Below are 26,532 nucleotides of genomic sequence, written 5' to 3' on the forward strand. Positions count from 1 at the left end.
TTTATACTTGGGTTCAACCATGTACATACCCTATGTTAAGTACTTAGAAGTCTACAAAGAACTTTGAAAAAAATAAAGTGCACATTTTCATGCCATCTTGTAAGATTACTCTTCTCCCCACTTCCCCCTCCCAAGAGCTCTTCTAAGCAACAACACACAGCATAAAGTTCTGTTCAGTTTAAATAACTATCCACACATTCAGATCATTTTTTGAAATTCTTCCAAACTGCCTTGGAAAAGAGATCAGATTTTGAATTACTGTGCATACTGTCTTGAAATATCCAGCTCCCAGGCCCTGAGAAAAGAGCTTCGCAGAACTTTTTTTTTTTTTTGCCAAAATCCATCCAGCCAAACTGTGCTTTGATCCACATTAGCGCACACTACCCACCTCTGGAATTTTAGTATGACTGTTCAAAGCAATCCAAAATCTCTACACAAAGCCCCAGCCAAAAATTCTACTTTGATAGATGCCAAAGCCAGTTTAGAATTTTATTTTGTCACACATTTAGTAGGGGGAACTTCAATGCTTTTTCCCTTACAGAAATCTGTTGTTTCCAGAGCACTCATTTGAGAGAGCCTCTCAAGTGGCTGGGACCTGCAGCATATTCCAGAGAGCTGATGAGAAGCCCTCTGGGTAAGGCAGCACGTGCTACAGAGCACGGTATGCAAAGCCTAATACAGACAAGTTCGTAAAACGTGTAAGGACTGAAGACCTGTGTAACAGCAGATAAGGCTGCCTACAGCAGCCCCATGCACCAGTCCAAGCATACTGGCCCGTTCACAGAACAGTAAAACGAGCACACAGCACCACGCAACTGCCAGGTTCGCTATCAAAAGAGCTTCCTTGAATGTCTGTGCAATCCATTACTGCTCCTGCCTTTCCTGGTTTATGCTGCTAACTGAACAGCCTGCAGAGGTTTCCCCCCCCACACTTCTTCCACTGACAATTAAGCAGATTTATGCACGCAGTATTAAGGAAAGATTGGAGCAGATTCTGTGTGAGCAGGAAGGATTCGTCCTTTGCTGCACACAGCCTCCAGCTGGCATCAGGGCACTCCACAGAAGGCCAAGGGAAGAGCAGCACCTACAAATCAAGTTTCAAAAACCAAATCATCCTAAGAAAGTTGTAATTTGAATGATGCTCCTGCCCTCCCCAGGACTCAAGCCTGCAGCTTCGGGATCTTTCACCTGTCTCTTAAGATCTAGACTCTGATTAGGCCGTGTCTGGGGCTTGAAAACTAACAAAAATTTTCATCTGGTTTCAGCTCTCAAATAAGTATTCTTGAAAATTCCATCCTGAGCTTCACGTGATTTGCTTTATGAAGCAAACTGAAAGAATTGAGAAGTTTGGAATCGCTTCTATCAAATGTATGTATTAGCAATTTTTGCTATGACCTATTTCTCAAGCATTCTCATGTAAAAAGTATTTATGGCAGTTCTGCAGAATGAACTGAAATTAGAAAAAATCCCTGAATAGAGCAGAACACACATTGTGGTTCATTTCATTATTTAAATGTGTTCTTTTCACTCTAAACAGCAAAATTAAATAAAGAAGGAAAAGAAATATTCTATCCTTCAGAATATTTCAGGAGTGACTTGCATTCATATCTGTCTACATCTCTATATTCACGCATATAGGGGATGAGGATGCATCAATTCTATCTAGCAAATGGAGTTAATTCTCATACAGAAAATGTGCCATTTAAATTCCAGAAGGGATAATGAACAGCACTGGAAAAAAAGACCACAAGACAAACACGATAAGCAACTGAAAATAGCTTTCAATGACTACAATGTATTTTTCTAAATCTGCTGTTATTTCATTTGCTGAAGATATGGACGCTTGCCCAGTCTGCTGGAGTAGGTAAGTCAGTGCAACCTATCAGCCATCTGCTCTAATTGGACATGCAGCCTGAAGAAACATTATAAATATGCAAAGAACTACAAAAACACCCCGATGGAATAGCTGGATAACAATAGCTTTAATTTTTCATTTGTTTATTTGATTTGCCTGTAATGAATGAGTTACTGGAGCGACATCTGGAATAAGTGAAATGAGACAAATGCAACTGTAGGGCAAAATAAGTCTGTTAGAAACAAATCTGCATTTTTATTTTTGATACTGGTTTGGTTTTTGAGCTGACGCTTTGCTCAATCATCTGCACCGCTTTGTTATGAATAGGTGGATGGGGATCCTGGTTTGTTTATGTGCTAACTGCTAGCTTTGAGGGCCTCTAGTTAGTCTGGTAAACTAGACAATTTCATGGCCCTGTCACTCACAATCAAATTTTCTGATTTAATGCTTGGAGCAAACCAGAGGAGTCACTACACCAAATGAACTGAATGATGTATTGCATTTTGCCATCAAAGATGTTGAAAGTGTTTTCCCCAGATCTTTGCAATTCAATGGCATCAAAAAAGCGTAATTGCACCTGCAGGGCAAGGATGGATGGACTGATGCAAAAATCACTTGAACAAAAACTGTCATAATTATAAATGACAGGGAGCTGAAGGTAGCCAAACCCACACCGCAGCTTTGCCACATAGAAGGGAACTGACTGCAGATTAAGGCCTTCAGAACCGTAATTTTAGTGCTTTCATACAAACAAGAGACCAAAAAAGCCACCAGAACCACATGAAAGCAACCAGTTGGCATTTAGTGCAGGCATCTACCCAGAAAACTTCTTCCATACAGCTACCCGTACAGCACACCACAGCAGTCTTCTGGCAAGACCAAGCCCAGCAAAACTCAAGGCTAGAAGAAAACAGACAATCTCCAAGACAAACATCCTGGGGTCCTGCAGTGTTTGGCCAAAGCATCCAGATGATCCTTAGATCACTGATGCAGGACACTACATTTGGACATGACGTATTTTAATTTTACTTGTATTTTAGTTTGGGGAATCTGTCTCTGAAGAACAGAGCAGTGACAGCATCTGCATGCTTGCAGGAGACCCATGGTAGTGAGGTAACTGCTTCTGAACAACACCTATTCTCAACACCAACAGTTCAGAAACAGCTTTAATACATCTTACTTTGAGCAGCAATTCTGAAGAGGAAAATAGCAGTCTTAATTAGGAATTAGATAAACAATTACCATATTATGTTCAATCTTTTTAATGTGCCTGGGTACACAGAAATAAAAACACAAAATGCACAGTATATTATAAGGAGAAAAAAAAATCCTCATATATAAAGTTAATTTTTAGTTAGCTTTGCCTTTGATGTCTCAAACAGTTCCCCAAAAAGCAATTCATCTGAAACAGGTGGATGATTTGTGAAATTGGAGGCATGAGCCTTGAATACTTCCCCAGTAAGCTTAAAGAAACCTGGATTTAGCCTTGCTTCACTATCCTCTGGTATACACAAGCTCCAAGCACTCACCACCCTCACCTCAAGCACATGCAGATTTGGGCCTGACACAGACTGGAACAGTTCTCTTAACAGTGCTTAGGTTATTAAGATTTTTATATCCTACCAAAAAAACAATGGGAATCCAGTTTCCAGCAAGTAAGTATCATTCTGCAATGCTAGTTGAGACATTAACTTGAGCATAAAACAGGAGCCACCCCCAAGCAACCCATTCTTCCTCAATCACTTCTCCACCATAAGAAAAGGCAATAGATCAGCAGCAAGATGCCTGATGTTTTCAAGAATATCTTTGTTACATTCTTCTCTAAGCTTTTTATTTCTTTGTCTGTGTTATTTTTATGGGATATTTAATGGAAGGTTTCAACAACCCCATCACAGAAAGAAAAGAAATAGGAAAAAAGAATAATTAAATTTTTAAAGGTTCTTTCTGAAGGAAAATGGTCTTATATCATTTTAAATGTTTAAAATCTAGCTGACTCCGGTATTTCTCATGATGACTTCAGCAACTTGGAGAGCAATTTAAAGACATGAAGAGAACTGGGAAATACAATCTATAGTAAAACTACAACAGATTATCCCATTTGAAGGGAGAAACAGCAGAACATATGTTCTTGACTTCTGAGAAGAGTTTCATAAACCACACATTCATACAGGGTCTGACACCACCAAGATCCACACTGCTACAGGTCAAAGCAGTCAGCACACAGCAGTGAACCACTGATACGAGGACTTCGATGTCTGTGGAAACCAGCCACTGGAGGGATGGGGAAGTGTCTTTCACCATAAGAAATGCATCTGCAAAGGCACAGCACACACAGAAAAACTACAGCTTTTATAAATAACAGAATACAAAATTACTTACCTTTTAACTTACCATCTGATCCATTGAACTGCATCTGTAGGCATACTTTTTACTGCCGGGGCTGTGCACCCATGCAGCCAGGAGAGAGAAAGGAAAATCCTCAGTCCACGTATCAAAGTAGAAAGTTTGAAACTGAATTCATGGCTGTGTGGTGTCCTAAATGCTGTACCTGGGCCCCGTTTGGTTTGTGGTATGTGCTGGCAGGGAGTGCCAGAGGAAAGTGGGGCTATGGTGGAGCGTGCTGTGGGGAGCTGGATCCTGTAAAAGTTGCTGAGCAAAGTGCTATTTGATAGAGTGCTTATTTATGTGTGTGTTTTTTGTTGTTGTTGTTGGTTTTTATCTTTTTAACATATTTTGTAGATAAAACATGCATGGTAAGTGGTGTGGTGTTATATATGAACTGAGTGCAGAAACAGAGAGGAGAATGCTTTCTTTTGAACTGGAGGTGATTTTCAGGTTGGCAAAGCTTGCCTAAAAACAGGTGGTGATCAGTTTGCAGCTGGCAAAGTGATTAGTTTAAGGGGGTGTCTCAGGTGGTGAGGGAGAACTATGTAATTCCAATAGCTTTTGCAATCTTGTCAATTCTTGACAAAAAACAATTGCTAAGGTGTTAAGTACAGCATGGTCTGAATGGCCTCCGCTTCTCATCTCTGGAGATCAGTTTCAGTGGTGTTCCTGGCCTCTGCTGTGAGGGGAGGATTCAGCCCTGGCATTACAGGACAATGAACAGTCCTACAGCCTGAGGAATTTGAGAAGGATGGTAGCAACAGCACAAAAATTCATGGGAAGCGCAAATTTATTGACTTGGGCTTACTACTTCCCATGCTGTCAAGAGGTTGCAGGTTTTGCATCCAAGCATCAACCCTCAAACGTGAATTTACTGAAGCACTTAACACACCCCTAGGGAAGCCACTCTGAGGCTCAACACTTCTCCCCATTAAAAACCAGCACCTCACTTCAAAAACGAATTTTGCCATCACCTCCAAGCCAAGAGAACCGCACCCTCAACCACTGGCCCCTCACGACAGGGGCACCAAGCCACGCCATGTCCTACCGTTCGACGACAGGCGATGAGTCTGGAGCACTCCTCCCTCAGCAGCAGCCTCCGCACAGCATCAGGGCCTCCACACGGTGGTCTCCTTGAGGCAGGGGCTCCAGCGGCGTCTCCTCAAAGCAGTGTCTCCTCATGGCATCTCCTCACAGCAGGCTGCCCAGGCCTAATGGTGGAGCTCAGCTCCAGGCTTTCAGGGACAAGACCCCTCATCCCACCACCACTCGTAGCACCACAAGCACAGCAGGGCTGGTGGTTTCCTCACAGACGGGCACAGAAGAGGAGCCTGCCACCATCAGCAAGGAACCACAGGAGGCCGGCAGCGGCCAGGATCAGTCTGGAGCACGGGGTAGGCCTGTGGGGAAGAACATGAAGTGAGGGCCAAGGCGCAATGCAGGGAGGGTAAACAGAGCAGCTGCTTGAAGCCACAGTGGTGGGCCCAGATAGGCATAATGCTTACCAAACTGAAGGGCAGCACCCTGGAGGCTGAAGGCCTGGCTGGGGAAGGAGATTCTGACTGGGAGCAGAGAACAGTGCAGGCCCCAGGGCAGCCTGCCTGCTGCAGCCCTGCACCCTCCATCACCTGAGCACCTCCAAGATAGCTCCACCCTGAGGGAAAAGCCTCAAAACGCTGCTTTTGGCGCCACATTTCCTTAAAAATATAACACTCAGACACTCTCCTCACCCCTACAGCCGGCAGCAACGGCTGTGGAGTGGTGGGGGGACCCTATTTATAACCTCGGTGCTGGGCGGGCCAGGCGGCCACCGCCATTCCGAGGCCTGCAGGGAGCGCTTTGCCCCTTTCTGTCAGCCCCAGATGGCGGCGGGCCGAAAAGGCGGGCTTCCAGAGGGCCGGCGTCGAGGAAGTTTCTGTGAGGAACCGTAAAGAATTAAGGTTTGCTAAGGGTGCATTCAGTCTTTGTGTGTACTAAGTAATTCCCAGTTTTCTACTTAACTAGTTCTCTATGTGTTTGGAGAATAGGTGGGAGGAAAAAAAAAACACTTTTGTTCTGTTTTAATACCAGAAAGATAAGTATAGTTACAATTGTTGACTTTAAGTTGTTAATACCTTGTATTAGAAAATAGAAGCATTGTTGTATGAAAATCTCTTCCAATACCAATTTTCAATTCATTGCAAGAACTTTCATTGTTGAAGGTTTTTTACGTAAAGCATCTGCAGAATAGCTGGTGTTAATAAACATTTGCAGATGTAATATGCTAGAAAGTGCAACAAAAATGGGGGAGTTTGCCTCAAAAAGGACTCTAGGAAGAGATCTTAATACTCGTTTGTTCTTTAAGGTGGCAGTTTGTTTTTTCTTTCTTATCCAGTGCTGATGAAGGTCCTGGAGCTGACACAACCCTACTGTGCTGCTGGGGATGGCTGTGACCAAGGAGATGAGGTACAGATGGGTTACTGGGGGTGCCCTGTGTACGGATGTGACTTCTTGTGATATAATCAAGGATAGAAAAGGCTCTTCCTTCAGACACAAAGCTCATCCAAGCTTCTTCTGCTTCCCTACCAAGGAGTAGGAAAACCATTTCTGTTCTAATTCTCTCAGAATTGAGACTTGTTACTTATTGATATTGCTAGTCCGTTTTTTGAACTTGCCCTGGAAGATAAAAGAATACTCATAAAATCCAAATTACATAGAAGCTACAAGTAGGATCAGGTGGGGGAAAGAATGAGATTATATCTGTTTGGGTATTTCCCACCTGGTTTTGTTTAAGGTTGTTCTGTTTGCTTTGTTGCTTGTTTTATCCCCTCCAAACACCATTCCTTATTACATTTCTGTTTGAAAAGTAGAAAGGAAAGATCTGGGCCCATTATCAAATTTCAGGGTCCTTTTCAAAGAAGAAATTCATAAGGGTTCTGTGAAAAAGCTTCTTATCACATTTTTTTAAGCTGATAGAAAATACAGCACTACTAACTGTGATAGGAAGCCTTTTTTCCTGGTGTTCCTAGGCCAGTACTAGAATGATGATGCTGACATTTACTTTCACAGACCCTGCAGATGTATTGTAGAAAGTCCTGGGAAATCTTAAAGCAATAAAGCAGCTTTCCCTTCCTTCCTAGTTTTTAGGGTACTGGATCACACTTTCACATTATTCTAAGGGCTGGAAGAGTAGAAAAACTGCCTCTTGCTGGTGTTGGAAACAGCTCCCTACATAGTCACAAGACTCCCAGGTTTTTCAAGCAAGCATCAAATCAAAGCTAAAAGTCAGATGATGAACGTTGCCACCTGGGCAGCCCTGTTTCACTGGCCAGAAGGGAGGGAAGGGGGAAGAAGGGACACCTCTTAAGGGGAAGTGAACTTGAAAAGAATAGCAGCTATTGTGCTTGGTTGGAGCTGTGAATGAGAGCTGAAGCAATGTGTTTAGCCTTGCCTATTTGGGCTCTTTTAAATGAAGAAGGCTGGGCTGGGAAAGAGGGAGGAGGAGCAGAAAATAAAAAGAAATGTGGAAGCTAATCCCAAGCACTGTGAAAAGGTCATATGCTTCGATATGAGTAATTAATTTTCTTAGAGCAATGTTGAAAAGGTTAACCTGATTTATGGAATGCAATTTAATTTAAAATGTGTTGTGTACCTTGTTAAAAGGGTCCAATTATAGCTGCTAATTCTGTGGACTGACACATGTGGTATGGTCTGATAATAACCCAGTGTGAGGGGGAATATGTGCCTTTCAATAATTAGACATGGCCTATTGAAATTTGAGGGGGAAGGGGTAGAAATGCTTTAAGAACAACTGTTTTCTTTGTATCCAGGTCCCTTAGTACTGTCTTTCATTTACCTGCACTGTGAAGTACTCTGATTCATTTCAAGTCAGGTTTGCATTCAGAGTGGCAGTTTGAGACTGGGTAAAAATGCATGATATTTACAGATCAGCCCACTTGTCTCTTTGGCATAGACAACAGGACTCCGATTTAAATGGCCAGAGTGTGCCCTGTGACAGGAAGGGACCCTTCATGAGCAGCTCACACCATAGCCCTGAGAGGTGTCTCATTGTCTAAAGCAACTGCCACAGCGTGCTTCTGGAGTAGGGCTCCTTGGCTGGAAGGACTTGTGGTCTGAATCTGCAGTCTGGAAATATTAATCACCCTAATTCACTCCTTGCTTGACTGCTCATCCTTCCTGGACTCTGCAGTATCCCAATTACCCTCTGCTCCTGAGGAGTGTGTGCCTGGCATCCCCCAGAGACCTGCTGCTGTGCCTTGCTGCTCTGCTCCTCAGCAGTAGGGAGCATGAAGCACCCTGTGATGGTGCAGCCCTGAAGCCATGTTCTACCCAACCCGCAGTGAAATGTGTTTTCCTCCAGTACCTTCTTATTTTCTGTCAGTCTGTCAGCATGCAATGTCACTCCCATTGTGTTTTGTAGCCACTCCTTCAGTGAGCAATTAATGCAGTGCACATTAATGCAAAGTGACTAATAGCTGGGGAGGGAGGCATTCCTGCATGTAGCACATAATGTTTTGAGCAGTGTTCTGCATTATTCCTTCCAACAATGAGCTTGTTCTTTGCTCGATACGCTTAAGATTAATGGAGGAACAGTTGTAACCCAAAGAACTGCTTGACAGAATACATTTGTTCCTAACGTGTGGTAAGTTGCTGCCAAAGTAGCGTGGCTACAAATGGTTGCTTTGGAGGTGGTAGCCCAAGCTGCATGAAACGAGCAACTGCGTTGTCTTAGTTCGAGGGCTCTCTGGCTCCAGGTGTAGCAGTAGCTTGGTGAGCAGGAGGGATTCTGCCAGGGGAGGAACTCTGCAGCTAAAATAATCCTGGTTGCAGTTTTTCATAAAGCTAAAAAATGTGTCCGGTATTCAAAATGGAGGTTGTAGTCAAGCTAAAGGAGTTTCCAATGTCAGAAACATAGTGAGATGTGTATAGATGGATTTCCAAATTATCGTAGGCTGCAAGTGCTGAGCAATTGCGACATGACAGGCACTGTCTCCTTGCTTCCTGGTACCCTCTTATACATCATTTGTCAGTGGTGTTTGAGGAAAATAAGCTGATGTACTCAGGGTTATTTGTTGATAAGCATCATATTTTTACTCCTTGGGTATTCCATTTGCTGAGGAAAGTATCTCAAGCTTACCTTAAACTTTAATGAAGTGCTGTACTACTGGAGAAATAAATCAAACTTTTCTTTTCAATAGCATTGAGTGGTCAGAGACAGGAGCAGCCTATCTTTATATTAACCTTTCCAATTTTCATTGCTGTGACATTGAGTATTGAAACTTTTTGAAATCTTTAACAATCCAAGGATTAAAAAACTTTCCTGTTGGTCTGGAAGGGCAGGGATGGTGGAAGAAACTACAGCCTGTCTTGAATAACCCCAACTATCCCCATGTTCACTTCTCTAAACAAAACTCTTCTCGGCCGTTACCTGGAACTGCTTTCTAATGCCATCACCAAATTAGCTCAGCAAACTGCATCTTGTGATAACTTCATTATGCTATATTGATGTCTCAGGAAGCTGAAAGGAATAAAATGGCAATTTAGCATAATGAATAACTGGATGGGGATGCCAAGGCAGTGAAATGGCTTTTTCCTGCTCTACCTTTACCCAGTCAAAAGTCATCCATTTCACTTCCTGGTGTGTGTTAGTCTCTTATCAGGCTTTCTCACCCAAAGAGAATTCTGCCCTCAGAGGAGCACACAATGATTAGCATCATCAGGTGAAAAACTGCTGTTTGTATTACCACAATATTAAAGGGGCAATTGTCATTTCTCAGCTGCAAGGAACACTTAAAGCAAATTACCTCGATTAAGAGAATAAGAATTGGGGAACTGCTCTCAATCTGATGCATTGAGAAAATCCTCAGATAGGATGCAACATATCTGTTTGTCGTTGGGGGTTTAATATTTACTACTGTTTGAGATTTTTGTCATGCTCTATTACAATTCATAGATTTGTTTCTGAATTCTATGCACTAAAATGCTTTGATTTATAGGGTGTAGTTTCTTTTTTTCTCTGAATTCCTTTTTATATTGCCATAAATGTGGTCAGTGATGCTTATCTCATGATATTAATGTGCCTCTTTTAATTATATTGTCTTGCTCAAGAAGTGCACTTAGTTTGAAAGAAACTACAAATTGTTAACTTCTGGTAAATGCACTTTTCTAGCTGGAGTGCCGAAGGCTCCTTCTGCACAGCTGAAGAACAGATACCTTGAGTGGTCGTGTTCTGATCTCAGAACCGTAACTAAGGTCCTTTCTGAATCTGCCTCATGTGGGACTCCAGCTTTAGGTCTCGCCATCAGTTTCTGTGCTTTCTCATTACCTGTTCTGTGGCTTCTCCTTCCCACTAGATGCCCCCCGAAATGCACCGCGTGTAACAGCCTGTTGGAGCAAACCCAGCTGTCGGCCTTGCATGGTGCTGCCCTGCTCACCGAGCCCAAGGAACCACAAGTGTGCCCGTGGGTTTTGACTTCCCCTTTTTAGGGTCAGGGTGCTATGATTCCCTATTGATTACTTCATCTGTGTAATTACAATCAGAACTACAGGGATTTCAAGCCTGATTGACTTCAAATTAGAAATCTATTGGCTTGGCTGGGCTCCTAATCAACAGGATTAGGAGAGAACATTGTTTGGGCCTGTTTTTTTCTCTATAGGCTTCATTTTAGGCAACCAAAGATTTGATAGAAGAGGTTTGCAAAGGGATGCACTCTTCCACTTGGCAGAGCAGGGCTTGCAGGCGATTTAGCTCCTTCATTCCTGACCGCAGCTCTGCACGTGATCAGCATGCACAACTGGCATCCTGTTTTTGTGACCTTTCTACAGTAACAGTGTGTGCAGGAGTCAGAACAGAGACCGGCAGGAATGGCAAGAGGAGCCAAGGAGCTGTCTGGCCATGGGCCCTGCTCCCAGCTCGTCTTTGGGTACCTTGGGGACATCAGTGAGGAGGATGGATGCTGTTAGGGGAGCCCACGTGCTGGCTATGTCCCTGAGCAGGCAGTGGGTTCCCCTTCCCTGCCTGCAGGACCCATCGAGGCAGGGGACAGCCCCTGCCTTCCCTGGGGCAGTCAGAGCTGCTGGGATCTGGGCAGGGGGTTCACCAATACTCCCTGCTGAGGGAAGGGCTGACAAGTGATGGGTGCTTGCTTCCAAAAAGTCTCTTGGCCTGGTGTTTGTCTCTCTGAGCGAAGGAGCATTAGTAGGCAGGGAAAGGGATTTTTTTTTTTTTTTTCCAAATAGGTTTTCATTTAAAAGATGCCAGAGCCAGCAGATTAGTGTCTTGACTATATAGGTTTCCTAAAGATAAGGCAGAGAAATTGATTTCAATTACCAAAGTGGATAGACAGGCTGTTCTGCACTCTCCTGAGGATTGTTAACCCTCAAGAGACAAGAAATAAAAACCAGGAAGGGAGGCGGTTTAAATCTCAAGCCATTTCCTTAGGAACAGCAGTGTCTCTCACGAGCATAAATCCTCACAAAGGGAGAGAGGTAAAGAAAGAGGGTTTATTTGAGGATGTATGGTGATCCTTTTGATACTTGGGGATTTCAGCTAGCTTTCAGGTCCTTCAGCAGGGCTCAGGAGGCCAAGGGTTAAAGTGACTGCAGGGATTAAAGGATTTGGTGACTCACAAGCACCAGGTTCTCCTTTTGGAAGAGCAGCCTGGCTGCAGGGAGGCTTCCCTGTGGGGGCTGAGTGGTGCTGGACCCCAGCTAAGCTGGCTCCCAGTGCGGTGGTGGCTCTGCTGGGCAGCCCCTCTGCATCATAAGGGCACGGCTGGGCAGTGACAGCAGCTCAGGTGTGCCTACAGAAAAAGATCAGCCCCTTCGAAATTTCACACGCAGGGCATGCGAGGGGGGTTGGGGTTTGTTGCAGAGCTGGCACCATCCCTCACCGGCAGAGTGTGTGGCACCACGGCACAGGAAAAGGCAGAGGAGCGATGCCACCGGCATTGCAGAGAGCTCAAGGTGAGCCTGGAGAGGGCAGGGGGAAGGAAAGGCTATGCAGGGAGAGAAAAACAGACCTGGGGGCCAGGGCAGCAGGAAACACCCCCTCTGTGCCCTGCTGGAGCTGCAGACAGTGGCAAAAGCAGGAGGTGGCTGTGCATGTGCCTGCGAGGGAGCAGGGGCAGGCAGCTGCCTGTTCCCTTGGCACATGTGGGCAGGCCGCTTCCCCTGCCTCCTCAGACCTCTCCCATCTGCTCTTCCCATATTTACACACCCAGCAATTTCTAAAATGTCTCCATAATTGTGTCCACAGGGTGCCTGCTTTCCTTCCCTTCTCAAATTCAATTGCCTATTTTTCACAGCTTCGCTGCTGCTTAATAATGGGCACCTTGCAATAGATTTTTCCACTGTTCACTTGCTGGGTGTCTTTTGTCCTACCACGGGGAAATTTGCCCCCATAGGTCTCACAGTAGGCTTCTCAGCTGGATTTCTCACAGGCTTTTATTGCCAGCAGCCATCTGCTCTCCTCTCCAATTACTCCAGCCCGTTTCTTTGATAATATGCTTTGCTGGGTTCACCAGCAGCTTCTGCCTCTTGCTAAACCTCCATGCAGACCGTTTTCTCTCCCCAGGGCATTTTGGTGAGGGGTTTCACTGGTCAAATCTTACGTTGCACATCGCTGTTTCTGAACAGAAGGAATTCAGTGGTGCTGTGCTGTGAGAAGACCAATGTGATGAGCATATTTAAGCAAGGGAAGGCGCAGCATATAAATAAGACTTTGTTCCAGGCCATGGAATGCATTTTGTTCCTGGAAGCAGCTCAGCAACTGCAGCTTTTTTGTCCTTTCAAATAAAATTACATATTTAGAGAAACATCCTGTGATTTGTAGCTTGTATGAGTTGTAACGTGGACAGGGACTGCACCTGCCCTTGCAGCAGCAAAGCTCTGGTGAAAGAAATCCACATTACAGCTAGAGCAGGAGCACCGGCACTTACCGCACTGACTCTATCTGTAGGCATCCTGGCCTCAGCTTACATCAGGCTCAGAAACAAGGCTGATCCACCTAATATCTAGTTCCTGCTCCATAGTTTCATATATCAAGGGGAGAAAAATTGGTTGACTTTCAGCATGAGCAAAAGCAGAGACAACCTCTGTCTTTTTTCTGGGGAGAGAAGAAAAAGCAACTGGGGACCAACCCTGGGAGCGAGCTGCTGTTCTCTTGCTGCAGCTCTGCAGGACATCACCAGCACTGATGCTGCAGGAGCACCTTGCTCCCATGTAATAGCTCTCAAGGAGGCTTTCCCATGCCTATCCTCAGTGTGCAGCATCCTCTTTTCCTACATCTTGCATTTCTCAAAATTCTGCACACTCCAAGGAGAGAGGATGGCCCTGCCATGCCTGCGTGGCACAGCTGATTGCAGGGGTAGCCCCTGGCACCAGGCCTAGGGAGGCTGCAAAACAGCAAATAGTTCTGGAGATGTTTGATTTCCTTCCTAGCCACTCCTGCCTAGTGAAAAAAATGGTTTCTGACACACCAGACATGTTAGCAAAAGTATACCTAGATAAAGAACTGTGTAGTTTTTTCAGACACTCACAGCCAGAATGTTTCCATTCCCAGCAGTGTTTTCGGCAAGGAAAACCTAATCATTTCCTCCCCGGTACCTCACTTATTTTCCTTCTGACTTACTCTGTGGACAATTCCTGGCTTTTCAGATGAAGATCTCGTGATTAAATGCTGTGGGAGTGGGTGTCAAAGAATGTATTAATGGCATGTAACCTCATGCTCGCCCAGCCTTATCCTCCTCTGCGCCGTGCCAAGTAACACAGTGGGACCTTGATGTAGTGCTGGGCTTGCTGGAAGCGCCAGCGGTGAATATTACCAAGACAGATGCTTTGAGGGGGCTAATTGGGTAAAACTGGATTTCATTCATTACCCGGGATTTCCAATGGACTTGCAGATTTTTTTCTGCTTTGCTTGTAGCTGTTGGCATCATTAATGCCTAGATTTAATATGACAGAGCTTTAATTGTACAGGACAAAGGTGCCTGGTTCCCTGCTTCACTGATCAATTCCAGTTCGTAAATTATCGCAGAAACAAAACTCTTTAGCAGTGCTGACAATTAAGTAACATCCTGATAAACATCCCCTTTTGTTTTATTTAAATGAAAATGCCTTTATTTCCACAGAGTCGTATCTTGTAACAATAAGATTCACTGTCCCTGAAGCTTGGTTAATTAAACACAGTATTTGCAATCTACCAAAACAAGCTGTTTTATGGGAGCTGATAACAGGGTTTCCATTTCATAATGTGAACAATTGGGTTATGCAAATGCCAGGATTTTAAGCCCCTATGATCTGTTTTTGTCGCCTTATTATCTGTTTCTGTCTGCAAACTCCAAATATAGACATCCCAATTAAAGCAGCTAAATGCCATTAAATCCAACTAAGATGTTTTTATCAGTTAAAAACTTCCACAATTTAATTAAAAATATGGTTTGAAATTGGCCTTTCCTGGCCCAAACTCCACTCCCACGTTCCCATCTGTTTGATTCAATTCTTCCCCGAGCACCCCCGTGGTTTTCATTCCCTGACGTGGCTTACGAGCCCTTTGGAGATGGTGAGAGACCATTGCTCAGCCCAGCCTGTGCCCACCCCTTGGCACGTGCGTTATTAACGCAGCTTCCAGCTGACTCAGTGAGCCTCGCTGGATGGTTTGGTGCAGAAACAGGACTTGGATGTGACAGATGAAGGATCCTGCCCAGGCTCCTAGAGGTGACAGTACTCGTGGAAGATCGTCCTGCGCAGCTGATCTGATTTCCCCCGTAGAGCATGTCGTGTGTTCGCAGTGTCACGCCGTGTGTTCAGTGTATCTCGTAGCTGCGGATTAGAAGCAAGAAGGAAATGTAACCGTGAAATTGGGAACAAGCCTGGGTCTTCTCCCAAGGGGCATCCTGGCTCTGGCGTGCCCTCAGCAGTCTCAGGCGTGCACTCGCTGGGTATCTGCAGCTCAGCTCGTTCTGTCGGTGACAGCCTGGCTATCTGAACACGTCCGTGAGCTCACTGCCGAGCTGTGTGCTGAACACCGGGGTGAAATACAGGAGTCTGTTCCTTCCTGGACCAGCTGTTGCTGAGACAAGTTATCTTCCCCATCCTCTTTGGTCACCGTGTGCCACGTGCTCCCTGCACGAGGGGTGCAGGAGGAGGAGGCCCTTCTCTGCCTTGCGGCTTGGAGTTTCCAAGCACGGCTGAGATAAAAGCCAGTCCCTTTTAATAGCCGCACGTGGAGATGAGGCGAACACGAGGCTTTCAGAGCGCTCTTGTCAGGGAATTGCTGGATGCCTCTCAACTCCCACTTTTCCCCAGGAGGATGTAGCAGATCACCCCAGCTATGTTCCAAGCAGGCTTTGCACTGCTTCCGAAGTGCAGTAATTTAACTTTATATCAACCACATTTGCAGCAGCTGTCAGTCAGCACGACAGCAATATTAACACTCTTGATATCTTTGTTGTGAGCAACAGAGAATGTAATATTCTTGAGGGAAGAAGCAGCAATCGCTTGAGCAGTTGCTTACAACCCAAGTGACTCTCTATTGAACTGGGAGAGGTTCAAACTGAATTTTAAACATAAGAAAAGACTTGCTTTTAGAGTATAAAGTGACTTGAATTAACTTTAGACCGACAAGAGGAAGTAGAGGGAATCACTGGAATAAAAATGTGAGACGGGAAGATTAGAAGGACACATTCTGAAATCTCATAAAAATGCAAACTCACTTTTTTCAAGGCATTGACTCTGTAATGGCAGATTTACATTTCTTTAAAACTTGCAGGGAGGGGAAGAAGGGTGATTAAAAGGGAATTTGTTATCCTTGTGGTCTTAGTTGAATACAAACCAGTTGCTCAGAGAATACTGAGGGTAGTTTCTAGTCCACATTTTCACCAAGATGTCCGATGGGAAAATAATCGTACTGGATTTCAAGCATTGGTGTTTGTCTCCTCATTCACGTCCTTTTTGGGGGAAAGCAAGCGACCATTCTTTGTTTCTCAATATTTACTTTCTTTAATTGTATCTAATCTCCCTCTTCCCCTCAAGAAATACCCCTGCATTAAGATAAGACACTGATTGTCTGCACTGGGAGGATGTATTCTACTTACTAGTTGCTGTTTTTTTTTCACCACAAGATTGATGACTTATTAAGCTATGATTAATTACAGGTTTGAAAATAAAATTAAAGAAAAATGCACTTCTGCTGATTCTGCTCTTGGCTACCCATGCAACTTCTGCCATTGCTATGTACCAGAGGTCCATAAACATTTTTTTTAACACTCTTCTTCACTGAAACCCAGCTTTGGGGTTCCCAGCTCTATAGGTCCATGGCCTGAGCGAGAACACGTGCTGATCACACCATGCAGCTGCTGTTTTTTCATGCAGGTCCGGAGCAGGGGGTCCCCAAAAACTTCAGCGGTTGTCGTAGCCACAGCACCTCAGTGGGTACCAAATGGGGGTGCCCCAGCCTGATGTACCAGACAAAGGAGAGGGGTTTGCCAGCGTCGGAGAGCAGTGAGCACCAGCTAAGCCAGCCGAGGTGTTCTGTGCGTGCTCAAACACCTTGCATGTGGTTCTGTGCTCCTCGAAGCAGCGTGCCAGCAAAGGGGACCGAGCACCTTGTGCTCCCTGGCAGCGCGCAATAGAGATGAATAATGGAGCCAGAGGAATGGCTCGCAGGCGTATCCATCACATACGAGCTGATACTATCAGTCGCAAAAATACCCTCGCCTTTGTCTCATAAGCCAGGCAGTGCAGAACTGAGTGCGGGGTGGCGGTGGTGACCGCAGCTCCTGGAGCACCAACCACATTTTCGGGGAGGAGCTGTGAGACAATGAAACCTGGAAGTGCAGCCGAACGCTGTATGCCTGCAAAGAAGCTAATGCCTTGCTGCCAAGGGAGCCCACAGCAGCAGTTGTTAACCACGTTATCAGCTGTGTTTTCAGCTCTAAAATAGAAGGCTTGGATGCTAAAATTAACATTGAGCAGATTGAAATGAAGGAAAGTGTGATGTGGATCTTCGAACTCCAAAGTGCGAGAGAATAGAAAGCAGGCTGCTTTATTGCTGTTTTACTTTCTGCTTGCACAGCTCCTGCGATTGCCTGTTAGGTGACATTTGCACTAGAGCAGTGGCAGTTTAGTGGAAAATTAAAAAAGAATCAAACACTTGTAACCCAAACTGTTTGCATGGCAGAGTCTGCAAGCCAGCAGGGCCGGCTGTCAGCAGCTCACAGAGCAGAGAGGCAGAAGGAAAAGACAGGATTTGGTGACAGATTTCTGAAGCAGAGGTGTTCTGTCAAGATGGTGTGTAGGGCTGAGACCAAGCTTCGTAACAACAGAGTGCAAAGGGCAGGCAGGAAAGTCATCCTTCTTCCAGCAATGAGTGCAACAAGCCAAGGGGCCAAAGTTGTAGCGGGCCCGTATCTTTCTCATTGTAAGTATTCCAGATGGCGAAGAAGCTTTGGAGGAGATGTTGCAGCCTGCAGAGCTTCCCTTTGGATGCCCTGCTTGACGCTTCACCATCAGGATCACAATTAGCCGTGAATCCCACTTCTCCCGGTTTGTGGAAATGTCAGCTTCCCTGATATTCCTCAGGGAAAATGTTTTTGAGAAAAACACAGATGGTAAATCAATTCCTGCATCCTTCCTTCCTCCCTTTCTATCAAGCTACTAGCATTGTCCTTTTGGGAATGTACTTATGAACCATAAACATCTGTCATTTTGCTGCAGACAATTCCCAGCCTATAGCCGAATGCCTTCCTCCCTCCTTTATTTTTTCCCAGAGGCTTTTCTGGCTGCGCTGGGTATAGTTTAAGATGACTGGCACCAGCGCAGGTGCCCACAGGCGGGAGCTGGCTGACATTTGCCTTGGTACGTGAAGTGAGGGCTCGTGGCTTGTTTTCCATCTCAAGAGGCAGCAATTTAGAGAAAAAGAAATTAAAAGACGTTAGGCTAGGACCAGAAATAGCTCCAACAGCAACTCAGGACAAAGAATTATGGAACAAAAAGTTAAAGAAATGTCTGTAAGTGAGCATCATATTGCAAGTTTTGGAGTCCGTCCACCTATCTTCTGTCCTGCTCAGCGTCAAGGTTATCGTTAGCCGTGTGGATTGCCAGTGCTGCTGCAGGATCCCTGCAGCACAGGGCGCTGCACAGGCTCCGTGCTGTGTTTCAGAGGGAGCTGCACTGCCTCCTGGGGGAGAGAATCCCACCTGAGAGCTGCACCAGCGCTGATGCAGGTACAGAAACACCAGGAAAAAAAAGGCGCTGATAATCTCATGTCAGCGCAAGGTGAATGCTCCCTACGTGAAGGCACCAGAGCTCAGTTAACCAGGGTAGGCGTATTGGAATGTCCCAAAGAGCCTCTGTCTTCACCCTTTGATGAACGTCACTGAAATCTGCATTCCTGGGCTCCACAATCAATTAAAATTTTCCTCTACCAGGGGCAGGACAAACTTTCTGCCTGTGTTCCCTTGAACAGCTCGGTGCGAGCAGCTCTCCGGGTGGCTCGCTGCGCCCTTCAGAGAGGCAGAGGGAGGCAGCAGGGAGCAAACTTCCACCACCCCCTGCGCCTGGAAATTCGCAGGAGCTCCACGTTCAAGCCAAGGGTATCGGGTCCTGGTTCCCAGCTGTGAGGCCGGGAGCCTCTGGGGTTTGTTGGATGCTTTCCAGCTGCCACCTGCCTTCCCTCCATTGTGTGTCATTTGTCACCGCTGAAAAATAGCTCAGCTGCATGGGCTTTATTCGTAGTTTTATGAAGAGTATTGTTGCTATTTTATTTTATTTTCCAGCAAAATTCACATTCGGGGATAAAGTGCCATTCACACAGGAAGATTTAGTCCCTCTTCATAAAGTTATACATTACAAGTGAAAGGGGAACAAGCATGGGCTGGCAGCAGAAAATTGAATTAGCTCAGCAGCACATAACACAAAATAAGATAAATACTGTACAGAAATATAATTGAAGCTGTATTATTTATCCTTCTGTTTGGGGTTATTTGTCAGAAAGCGAGCTGCAAGTTGCAAATTAAAATAGCTATTGATTCTAAAGTTGTTTTAAAATATTTTCTACATTCAGATCCTTTGAAACAATTATCTCAAGGTGTCATCAAACAGCCGAATCCTTATTTGTATCAGGTTCAGGGAGATAATGCATTTCCAGCCTCTCTCCATGGTTCGTGAGCATTTCAGATGACACTTTTTAATAGAGATTAGTTCCTCTGGGAAGCAGCAGGAGTACGGATGTGATCGGAAGGGCAGCAGGTTTGTGCCGTTGTATTTGTTGACTTGAGCTTCCAGGTTGGTGCCAGGGAGCAGGGCAGCTGAGCTGCGGTGCCCAGCACAGCCCGGTGGGGTTGGGAAACAGGCTGGGGATCCCCGCCTGCTGGCAGGGATCGGCCCTCGGGGAAGGAGCTGGGCTCTGCATTAAATGATCTGTGCTGAAACAGAAGGGAACTGCTCCTTCTGGGTCACACTTCAGAGGAGCGTCTTTGATCAAAATTCTCCCCGTCTCCCTCAGATTAGCATCCACCTGCAGGGTTATTGCTTGAATTTAAAGCTGGGGTCGAGGCAGGAGAGCGTTCACCGGCACCATTAAACTTTTACCGCCACGATGCCACCTGCAATTTGCCTGGTTCGGCTCTTCAGCGATTAGCTCGAGCTGTGGACAGAGAATGCGTCACGGGGTTTGAAATTAATTTGCAGAGCGCAGTACGGCAGTGGCAGGACAAGCCCCCAGCTGAAAGTAGTGGAGTTCAAATGGCAATGTCGTGGTGGAACGGGAAGGGGGCCATGGGCAGAAAGAGCCCCGGCCCTTCTGGGCAGGGCGTTGCAGTCCGTGCTGTGGGGCAGCCGATGCTCTGCTTTGACCCGTGCCACTGCTGAGGAGTCCTGCTGGTGTCTCCGTGCAGCAGAGAAAAATTCTCTTGATTCTCTAGAAATTAGGTGCTTACTGTCCCTTTATCTAAGAAAAGAAATGTAATTTCCTCATAAATTTGTGTAATTTTATAGTCTTTTATTTTCACTCTGACTTCCAAACACAGGTTTAAAACCAGGAGGGTTTTCTTCCTGGACTGAACATGCCAGCAGCCCTGGGGATGCATTGCTGCATCACAGACTTTAACTCCTGAGTAAAAGACCCTTTCAAGTCTTCCACTTCACATTTTAGAGTTTTCTTTTCCCTAAAGCTGACCTTTGGGGCCCAGTTCATCAAGCATGAGTTTTTACGCCCTGGGTGGAATCCTGATCTTAAACAAGCCCCAGCCTTTGGCCCCAGACCCCAGCCACTGCCAGCCCTCGATTCCAGGCGCATCCTGTAAAGCTTCTGAAAGTCATCAACTCTTGTGATTAAACAGGATTCAGTGGAGCATTCATCCAAGTCTTGATGAGCTAAAGACTAATGAACTAATTAAAGAGGCTTCATTGTCTCAACAGGGTAGATCAATACCTTATTATTGTTTTCATGAGAAGAGAAGCAGGAAGAAAGGTGAGGCCAGAAACACTGCAGAAGAACTATTTGGAACTGAGGGTCGTGGAGGCAGATCTGAAGTGCAGACCTTGGAACGAAGGGATGGAGGGAAGGAGAGGCACGTTGCAAGCCCTCTGTGCTTGTGGAAGGAAGTTGGGGAGTGGATGAGGGGACTTGGACCACAACAATGACACAAACTTCGTAGTTTTCTATTTACAAGCCTCCTCTGCAGACAAGAATAGGCAAAGAGAGGGGAGATGTGGGTGGAAATAAATTACCAGAGCAGTAGAGATCACTGGCCCGTGCGTTTTCAGATATATTTTTCTTCCAACAGTGACCAGATCCGGAGAAAGCATAAAGCAAGCTCATCCTGTGCCTAAACAACTGGGTGACGCACTTCTCATTAGTGTGGAGGAGTAAAGCGATAATTTTGTTTTGACTCCCACTGCTCACTCGATAACCTGTAATGTAAGTTGCCATCTGCCTGGCAGCTAACGGCAGACAGCATCCGCATGAAAAGCGCTAGCCGGCCAGAAATCCAGCCCGCAGAGCCTGCTCCCTGCCGCAGCAGTGGCCAGCTCAGCCCCTGGCAAGTCTCGTCCCCTCTGTCCTCCCCCTGCCGCTCTCAGCCCCGCACACCATCCGCTTCCTTTTCCCTCCAGCAGTACCAACGCTGTGCAGCAGCAGAGGAAACCATCCTCTCCATTTCTGCAGTCATGTGGGGTCTGATTCTGATCCCAGCCACCCCAGTCCAAATCCAGCGCATCACCCCGTGCACATCTTCGTGCCGGGTTACCTGCAGTGGAAGCAGAGCAGCCAGCATCCCTGCTTTTCCAAAAGAAAGGCATCAAACATTTTTCCCACTACAGAACTACGCTTGTACACTCCTGCTTACGTTTTCCCGCTGTAACAAGAAGGCAAATAGTCCATCAAATAATATTGACTATTCTCATTACAAATCTCTGCTGAAGACAAATACCTGGAAAGGTCATCCAGCTGTTTCTGTGTGCAGGCTGTCAGAGTCAGGGTGGATGACAGCGTGCTAGCACAGCACTCCTGCCTTGGCTGTGTATGCGGCAGGAGAGACTCGGATAGAGTTTGGGGGGGCTGCTTTTGTTTTGCAAAATAAACAGAAAATAGCCCTTGTGAATACAAAAGAAAAAACAAAATGCATAAAAAAATCCATCCACTACAGCATTTGAGCCATTCTCCATGGGTCCTCTGAGTCTCTTACTGTTTGAGTTAAGGCTCCTTATATAAAGTTTATGGGTCCCATCAGGGTGTTTTTAGTAGATTGCATTCAAACCAGCTCATGCAATGTGGGTATGAAGCAGTCAGTAAATCAGCTAGCTTAGCTCGTAAGCTTGTACATGGCTTTCCCAATGAGTCTCAGTGCTGGTATAATACCTCTTATTATTAGCTGACATCTGGTAAACAAAGATCCTGCTTTTGATACACATTGTTGGTGCTTTTATAGCCTCGGCATACACACAGTGCTTGGGAAAATTGCCACTTTAATAAGGAGCTGAAGATTTGTCTACAAAATGGTCAAAGCGTGCCTAACAGCAGTAAAGACTTGCTGTCTTTTCACTGGCCCCTCAGTTAATTTGACCCTTATTCCTCCTGATGCTCAGAAAGGTCAAACCCCGAGGAAGATGGCATTGGGATATCTCAGATCTGCTGCATCTGCTGCAACCATATGGCAGACATCTATCTCGGTTAGTGGAATTTATACTTGCAGGGTATATGTTTTAAGATCTCCCCAGCTTTTCTTGCTCTATAAATTGCTCACATCTAGATTATTTGAGTCGTAGGGACAATAGGCTTATATGGAGTCTGTAAACTCTGGGCTGGGACAGTTGATGTGTTTCACGGGCCCCTGAAGAGTGTCTGGTCCTTGAAGGCAGAAATCAGACCAAGACTGCGCTTTCCAGAGTTTTATTATAGAGACATCCATCTTTGCCAGTCGCTTAGACAACAATGTGTCGTCTTGTTTTCAAACAGATGCCTCCAATCTGAATTTCACTCACATACGTGCATTTATTATTCTCAGCACCGCACTTTGATTTAAGCACCAGGACTCCAAGCAACTTATGTCTTACACATCACTCTAACAACGCTCCTGCTACTGGCCAAGAGCAAGCAGCAATGAGAACCTGCCATCTGTATGAAGTGCGTTCACTTTGAAGAAACAAAAATCATTTCTTTGATATGTGGCATCGGCAGATACGTGATTTGCAAGGAGAGTCATCGGCAAATTGTTCTTCTAGGGGCAGTTTATTTAAATCAACTGAATGCTGATTTATTTGCTGTGCTCTAATTACTAAGGCGAAAAATGACTGAAAGTCTGGTATTACCAAAATCCCTTGCCTTGTAATTGCCACCGTTTGTGTGGTGAGTGTTTCACAGTGCACCAACACACAGCCTTCACTACTGCATACAAAAACCTCAGCATTTAATTAAAGGCAGATAAATCACTATTTTTACCATTTTCCTTTCCAGTTGTCACACAAAGCCGGCTTAGGAGAGGCAAAAGAGTCCGGATGCTGAACATCTCCTTTGAAAAGCTGAGAAGACCTAACGCAGAGCTCTTCTCTTTTTTCCCCACTTTGCATGGGAAGAACTGCATTGCTTGGTAAATCCTGCGTGTGAGAGGAAGATGCCAGCACATCAGGGCTGGCAGCAGCTTGCACAAACAAGGCATCAGCAACCACATGCTGGTGGCAGCAGGAGGGGCTGGGGCTGGTGGCCCCTCGGGCAGTGGGTCCCAGGGAGCCCAGGCCAGCGCCGGGACCCCGCGGGGATTCTTCCCCGAAGCGCTCCGAGAATGAAATATTCTTTGTTGTTCTGGAGCCTGAAACTTCTTTCCTTTCGTCAGAAGTTGGTAATTGGAAAGCAGCAGCTTAGGCCTCCAGAACAGAAAAAGCTGAATATTTCTACATTTAGAAATGTTTTTGAAGTTTGGATTTTTTAGAAGCAAAGCCCTGAAATGTTCAGTGAAAGCCTTTTCCGTGGGGAAAATCTGTCTGAATAGACAGTTCTGAACAAGCCTGTAATTGGCATGAAGTAAATAAACAGGTCTTGCTTATCAGTATCTGCAATAAATTTTGTGAAAAATAACATTCTAAGATACAGAAGCATATCTCTTTTTTGATAAACACCTCTACAAGTGGCACATTTCCCCTCCCTCAGGGTTTATCCTTCCCTGCTCATTATGTTCTGTATTCATCATCAGAGAGTCGTATCTCCTCATAATTTAGATAGTGCAGCTGATAGTGTTATGGATGGCACAGTTGCAAATGGAAGTTCGGCTTTGATTTCCATTATGCATTACCTTGTCTGACTCCCTTTTATTGTGCAGTGGAGTAAATGACCTCCCAGATATTCAGGTTCAGATGTGGATGTGTTGGTAAATTCGAGTCTTGAAATTTCCATCCAGTGATAAAATGGAATAATAAAAAAATCACTTTCTTCTGCTAATACCTGAGCTCCTTTTGGCTGTCACAGCAGCATTATGACTAGATTGTATTTTGTAATATATAAGCATGGAATTCAAACGATGTGTGCTGGTTTCTCTTGTTGCAAAATAATACAGCATAGGCAAGAAAAAAATCAGTAGATGAGTTGTTCCACTTTTATTACTATTAGTTTTACATGAACTTGACAGATGATTGTTGGTATCAAATTTGTCAAGTATAGCATTTAATTAAATAGCCTTCCTCTTACCAGTGTTGAACATCACCTTGAATAAAATTACTTGCCTCAGATCCAGGCGTGGAAAGGTATTAGCAGAAAGGAATAGGTCCTTAATTGTGTAGTCACGTTGGTGTGAAGGCTGTCCCTGCTCCGTTCTCTGAACACTGTTGACTTGCAGCCAGAAATGGCTGCTCGAAACCCACAATTAGTCTTCTTGCTGTTATCCAGAACATCAAAGTGGATGGAGAGGACTCAGCTCCCAGCCTGGAGCTGAATGGCCAGAAGTCCCACCCGTGTGCCCGACTCCAGAGCACTCACTGCAGTTGCCTGCCCGGTCCCCCCGCCAGCAGCGGGCCAGGGGAGCGCTGGCAGCTGCAAAATGAGCGCCCGAGTGGCCACAGCAAGGGGAACTGCCAGCAGCTCTTTGGCACTTTGTCTTGTCCTTCACTGCAGTCATTAGTTTGGGCACGCAGAGGGGCAGGAAGTGCTGCGGTGCCGCTGTCCTGGGAGCAGAGCCTGAGCCTGGGGCCGTGCAGGGAGCAGGAGAGCTCAGCGGGGCTGCAGAGCAGGGCAGTAGCTGGTGGGGCTGCCAGAACGGCTGTCTTCTCTGTGCCTTCGTGAGTCCATCAGGGTATGTGGCGTTTCTCAGTGTCTCAGTGGGTTAATTAATTAATGGACCTGATGATGGAGCTTTGTATTAAAACATAAACTGCATATAAGCTGCTCTGTGAATGCTGCCTAAGATGCAGCATTGCCTTGATGCTGCATTACAGAGCCCAGCATTTTGTTATTACATTGGATAAATGTTATCATGTTCATCTGTTGTAGAAATTTATCTAGTTTACACTGCAACTGAGAAACATTAGTTCTTTAAACTCAAGTAATTTTTCTTTAGAAAACAACTACCCAATTACTAACATTACTTATTGGATTGGTTGCTCTCTCTATTAAATGGGACACAGTGCCAATCAAATCAGATAATTCAGCCACAAAATCAATGGCACCACATTTACTCAATCAAATACATTGCTTAGTAAATTATATCCATATGAAATTAAATAGATGAATGTACTAGCTGCGCACTGGAATTGGGCTTCATAATTTTGGCACACGCAGGTTAAAAATAAGGAAATCGATGAGCAAGAGAGAATGTATTTGACATCAGTCACTGCATTTAATACATTAATTTCTTCACTAGATTAATCAACTATTGATCATCCTTCAGCTTTCCGAGAAGCTGAGCCATGTGATTGCTGTTTGCTGAGCTCTGCCCATCAAAACCTCTTGGCACGGGGATTAAACATGCCCCAGCCTCTCCCTCCTGGTAGAGGCACCCTGAGGTCTGAGAGCCGTATGGACCGAGGAGGTGGCTCTGAGCAGCGTAGCCTAATCCCAGCTGCCTCGTCTCCTGCCGCTGTGCAGAGGTAAGCCTGGTTTGTTTGCCCAAATATTTGCCTGGCCTCTCAGGTGGACCTGGCAGCCTGTGCAGGGCTCTCTGCTGCAAGCTCAGTGTGCCAGCACCCAGGCTACCAGTGTAAAGCCCTTCTGGGATGTGTCATAATCATTCAACTTCCAAATGAACCTGAATAGCTGAACTGTAGCACACCTGACACAAACCGCAGGCACGTGGTGCAAGCCAAAATAAATTAAATGGGCTCGTGGTTGCCAACATGGAGCCGGTGGGCCAGGATCTCTTTTTAAATCTGCTTACTGCTTTCGTGATGGCACCACAGAAGGATTTTTCTGGATGCTGCAGGTACTGAGAGCAGAAGCAGGGTCAGTCATTCCACAGTACGAATGGAGACTTGATCCCTGCCTTTTGCATTCCAATGTGAAGTGTTCATAAACAGCTCGAATGGGAAGTTGAAGTGGCATGGCACATAAGGGGAGGGCAAGAAATCATCATATGTTTTAGACAAGTAGACAAGTGAAGGATCTGATTTACACCAGGACTGCTTATCTTTATGCCATTGCTAACCTCTAGCTTCCCTTTCTCAGCACCGTGCCAATAACACAGCTGTTGTTTGTCTCTGATAAAAGAAAAAAAAAAAAGGATGGGGAGGGGGAGGGAAAAAAGCATTATAAAAATACATTGTGAGATGCCAAAATAGAAATCGTCAAAGTGTGTGTCCTACTTTAGAAC

General features: G+C 45.4%; 1 long non-coding RNA gene across 2 annotated transcripts; it reads left to right on the forward strand.

Annotated features, from left to right (window-relative positions):
- The first annotated feature begins 6,040 nt into the window (after positions 1 to 6,040).
- Positions 6,041 to 26,295, forward strand: LOC106037998 (uncharacterized). 2 transcript variants are annotated; one of them, XR_010826450.1, is made up of 4 exons: positions 6,041 to 6,180; positions 6,615 to 6,685; positions 23,196 to 25,020; positions 25,615 to 26,295. It is a non-coding gene; the product is annotated as an uncharacterized lncRNA (long non-coding RNA). The 2 variants fall into 2 exon arrangements; XR_001208387.3 differs by lacking the exons at positions 23,196 to 25,020; positions 25,615 to 26,295 and adding an exon at positions 10,594 to 13,621.
- The last annotated feature ends 237 nt before the right edge of the window (positions 26,296 to 26,532 follow it).

This window comes from Anser cygnoides, chromosome 24, assembly GCF_040182565.1.
Source record: "Anser cygnoides isolate HZ-2024a breed goose chromosome 24, Taihu_goose_T2T_genome, whole genome shotgun sequence".
Lineage (NCBI taxonomy): Eukaryota > Metazoa > Chordata > Aves > Anseriformes > Anatidae > Anser > Anser cygnoides.